The following is a 5,239-nucleotide window of genomic DNA, read 5'->3' on the forward strand; positions in this document are numbered from 1 at the left end:
ACCCCTTTCTTTTTTGCTTCCGCATTGGCATTGTATATGAATGGAAACTTAGGATGTGAGCATTTAGGGGAAGACTGGTTGTGAAAGTTTGTCTCCTGGACACATAATATGTCGCACTTTTGGTGGAAGGTTTCCTTCCATAAGGACCTTCTCTTGGCCGGGTGATTAAGACCTTTGGAGTTGATAGTCAAAAAGTTTACCGCCATTGGATCTTGAGGTAATGCTGGGTAATGTGTGGTACAGATGGTTCACTTACAGTTGGCGGTGTTATGGTCCGTATCTGGAGAAGGAGTGGAGGCCAGTGGTGTTGTGAAGTCCATGATGTCCTCTCAAGGATGTTCCTAGTGATTGTTAGAGATATGAGTTCACTGCTGACTGATGAGATAAAAGGGCAATTTTTACTTGAACAGTAACATAACGTAATAGTGGCTAATAGCCAAACAATGAGGAAAAAAGGTTGGGTGTGGCTCATGGCCACTCAGAGAAAAATATGGAACGCTTCACGAATTTGTGTGTCATCCTTGCGCAGGGGCCATGCTAATCTTCTCTGTATCGTTCCAATTTTAGTATATGCCCTGCCGAACCGAGGACTTATTTTACTTTTATAAAGTGAATGTATGTACATAGAATGGAATAATGTGATTGCAAGGGATATAATACTCACTGATTAATTCATTTTAGATGCTTGGCGTCATCCTTAAACCTAATAAAAATCTGAAATATAACTGTTCTTTCATGGTGCAGTGTTTCATATTTAATGGTGGTCATGCAGTTATGGAAAAGATTTACTTGGCATTCTAAGAATTCCTGTAAGCTTCCCCTTAAATGTGTCCCAAAATGCTGGTAATATCAACAATAAAGGGATCAATTTAAAAAAGGAAAAAAAGCCAGAAATCAAATTTATTTTTGAAAGCTGACACTAATTGGGCAGTTTAAAATGCTTCCCTTGAGCAATTCTGTCTTGTTAGTCATATGAAATATACTTTTATTGTTATTATTTTATTTTCTGTCAGGGAGTGGAATATTTTGCATAGTTGCATCTTTTAGTACAGTACTGAAAGCCAGGGTGTTAAATAGGTACAGTTGCTTTAAAACCATTATAAATTAAAAAGGCTGTGAGAGTGTGAGAACTCAATAAGTACTCCATTGTCAAACAGTTTAGCACAACGCAATATTTTGGCCTTGCCTAAAGAATATTTAATTCCAAGAAAGAAAAAAGTTTCCCTTAGATCACTTGGTTATCAGAATGCATTGGTGGCAAAAACTGTAGTGTTCTGCCATTTTAGCTGACAAGCCGAAATGTAACCACTTAAGATCTTAGGTGAAACGCAATACCTAATATCAGTTTTCTAAAAACATTATTTAATCTAATAAAAATGGTTGATTGTTGTCCTAAAAACGTAATATACGCTGACATCTGAAAGCTATTAAGAAAGCATTTTTTTTTTTAGTGGTCAGATGTGAGACATTCATAACATAACAATTCAGGAATACAGATAGATTATGTAAGATAGAAGTATAACAGAAACTAGAACTATAGCCATGTTTAAAAACATGATGACATACTGTACTTTACGAGCAATGTTTTGTATTGCTTGAACAAATTGCTTAAGGCAAAAGGCACATTCACCCTTACATTTTCTTACATTATTTACAAATGAGCTCCTTTGCATCCAAAAGGTTAAAGAACAAATACCTAACCAGTCTAGGAAAATGGAGAATTTGGACTGCAATAGACTAATCGCCCATCTGTGTTTCATTAATTTAGTAACAAAATTGTAAAGTGATATATTTTACAAAAACTAAAAGAAAACACTTTAAAAAAAAAATATTGTTATGCTCAGCTACAATGACAGAACAAGTCTAATGACAGATAACAAATGTTGAGGAAAATGGGAACTTAACATATAATTATGAATACCGTGTAATTAGTCAGTATGTCTGTCAACACAGTGAAAAACACATAGGATCAAAGATGCACAATGCCACTCTTCTGCATAAACTAGATGGTTTTGTTTGCAGTTTATGAACATTTAGTATGGAGTATTATTTAAACTGCATAAAAAAACATTGTTTTCTTTTTCATTTTATTTACTATTTACTTCAGTCAAACAGCCCATTTCATCTACACTACTTACAGTGAACTAGTTGTGTCTACACAGTAGAAGTGTCCATTCCCTAAAGTGTCTTGATAATGCTGAATTTAACTTAAAGTGTATGTGTGTGTGTGTGTGTGTGTATGTTTCAGAATGTTGGCATCTTATCCCACAAATTAATGGAACACTTTTGTTCAGCAAACCTTTTGCAAAGGTTATTACATGAAAATCTTGCCAATGCCAGCACTTTCTGTTGCAGCCTGACAATGTTAAGTCTCTGCCTTGCAAGCAGCAGCCTTGCAAGCCTATGATTTTTATTGTCCTGGCCAGTATGATATAACTGGGTGTATATAAAGTATTGGGACACCTGCCTTTACACGCACATGAACTTTATTGGCATTCCAGTCTTGATCTGTAGGGTTCAATATTGAATTGGCCCACCCTTTGCAGCTATAACAACTTCAACTCTAGGAAGGCTGTCCACAAGGTTTAGGAGTGTGTCTATGGGAATGTTTGACCATTCTTAAAGAAGCACATTTGTGAGGTCAGGCACTGATTTTAAACATGAAGGCCTGGCTCGCAGTCTCCACTCTATTTCATCTCAAAGGGGTTCTATTGGGTTGAGGTGCAGGCCAGTTAAGTTCCTCCACCCCAAACTCACTCATTCATGTCTTTATGGATCTTGTTTTGTGTACTGGTCCAAATCATTTGGTGGAGGGGGGATTATGGTGTGGGGTTGTTTTTCAGGGGTTGGGCTTGGCCCCTTAGTTCCAGTAAAGGAAACTCTTGATGAGTTGGCATACCAAGACATTTTGGACAATTTCATGTTCCCAACTTTGTGGGAACAGTTTGGGGATGGCCCCTTCCTGTTCCAACATGACTGCACAAAGCAAGGTCCATAAAGACATGGATGAGCGGGTTTAGGGTGGAGGAACTTGACTGGCCTGCACAGAGTCCTGACTTTAACCCAATAGAACACCTTTGGGATGAATTAGAGCAGAGACTGCGAGCCAGTCCTTCTCATCCACATCAGTGCCTGAACTCACAAATGCGCTTTTGGAAGAATGGTCAAACATTTCCATAGACACACTCCTTATCTTTGTGGACATCCTTCCCAGAAGAGTAGAAGATGTTATAGCTGCAAAGGGTAGGCCAACTCAATATTGAACCCTATGGAATAAGCCTATAACTGGGATACAGTTAAAGTTCATGCAGGCATCCCAATACTTTTGGTAATATAGTGTGTGTATATATATATATATATGTGAGTACACCCCTCACATTTTTGTAAATATTTTATTCTATCTTTTCATGTGACAACACTGAAGAAATGACACTTTGCTATAATGTAAAGTAGTGAGTGTACAGCTTGTATAATAGTGTAAACATGCTGTCCTCGCAAAATAACTTAACACACAGGTATTAATGTCTCAACCGCTGGCAACAAAAGTGAGTACACCCCTAAGTGAAAAGGTCCAAATTGGGTCCAAAGTGTCAATATTTTGTCTGGCCACCATTATTTTCCAGCACTGCCTTAACCCTCTTGGGCATGGAGTTCACCAGAGCTTCACAGGTTGCCACTGGAGTCCTCTTCCACTCCTCCATGATGACATTACGGAGCTGGTGGATGTTAGAGACCTTGCACTCATCCACCTTCAGTTTGAGGATGCCCCACAGATGCTCAATAGGGTCTAGGTCTGGAGACATGCTTGGCCATTCCATCACCTTTACCCTCAGCTTCTTTAGCAAGGCAGTGGTCATCTTGGAGGTGTGTTTGGGGTCATTATCATGTTGGAATACTGCCCTGAGGCCCAGTCTCCGAAGGGAGGGGATCATGCTTTGCTTCAGTATGTCACAGTACATGTTGAAATTCATGGTTCCCTCAATGAACTGTAGCTCCCCAGTGCCGGCAGCACTCATGCAGCCCCAGACCATGGCACTCCCACCACCATGCTTGACTGTAGGCAAGACACACTTGTCTTTGTACTCCTCACCTGGTTGCCTCCACACATGCGTAACACCATCTGAACCGAATAAGTTTATCTTGGTCTCATCAGACCACAGGACATGGTTCCAGTAATCCATGTCCTTAGTCTGCTTGTCTTCAGCAAACTGTTTGCGGGCTTTCTTGTGCATCATCTTTGGAAGAGGCTTCCCTCTGAGACGACAGCCATGCAGACCAATTTGATGCAGTGTGCAGCGTATGGTTTGAGCACTGACAGGCTGAGCCCCCACCCCTTCAACCTCTGCAGCAATGCTGGCAGCACTCATACGTCTATTTCCCAAAGACAACCTCTGGATATGACGCTGAGCACGTGCACTCAACTCCTTTGGTCGACCATGGCAAGGCCTGTTCTGAGTGGAACCTGTCCTGTTAAACCGCTGTATGGTCTTGGCCACCATGCTGCAGCTCAGTTTCAGGGTCTTGGTAATCGTCTTATAGCCTAGGCCATCTTTATGTAGAGCAACAATTCTTTTTTTTCAGATCCTCAGGGAGTTGTTTGCCATGAGGTCATGTTGAACTTCCAGTGACCAGTATGAGAGAGTGAGAGCGATAACACCTGCTCCCCATTCATACCTGAGACCTTGTAACACTAACGAGTCACATGACATCGGGGAGGGAAAATGGCTAATTGGGCCCAATTTGGACATTTTCACTTAGGGGTGTACTCACTTTTGCTAGACATTAATCGCTGTGTGTTGATTTATTTTGAGGGGGAAGCAAATTTGCACTGTTATACAAGCTGTACACTCACTATTTTACATTGTAGCAAAGTGTCATTTCTTCAGTGTTGTCACATGAAAAGATATAATAAAATATTTACAAAAATGTAAGGGGTGTACTCACTTTTGTGAGATGCTGCATGTATGTACACCCAGTGCTGTGCAGTAAGTTTCTGGAATTCAAAACAAAGTTTCAGTATTGTAGATATAAGATTGCTTTAAATTAAAACTGTGGTGGAAAGGATCTGAATGAATTTCCAAAGGCAAGCAGAAACAAAATCTCACAGAGATTTAGGTCCAAGAAGTCGATTTTGAATTAGTTTGTGAGCATCCCGGAGATTATGTTTGTGAATACATTGGCCTTATGACTTGGCTAAACAAATAATCAAGGGCTGAAAATATTTGCTGTATTTTGATTG

At 40.0% G+C, this 5,239-nt stretch overlaps 1 non-coding gene across 1 annotated transcript; it reads right to left on the reverse strand.

Moving 5' to 3' along the window:
• Positions 1–484: 484 nt before the first annotated feature.
• On the reverse strand, positions 485–591 carry LOC141124993 (U6 spliceosomal RNA). The gene has a single exon (XR_012241304.1). It is a non-coding gene; the product is annotated as a U6 spliceosomal RNA (small nuclear RNA).
• Between the last annotated feature and the right edge of the window lie 4,648 nt (positions 592–5,239).

This window comes from Aquarana catesbeiana, linkage group LG01 (assembly GCF_042186555.1).
Source record: "Aquarana catesbeiana isolate 2022-GZ linkage group LG01, ASM4218655v1, whole genome shotgun sequence".
NCBI classification, from domain to species: Eukaryota; Metazoa; Chordata; class Amphibia; order Anura; family Ranidae; genus Aquarana; species Aquarana catesbeiana.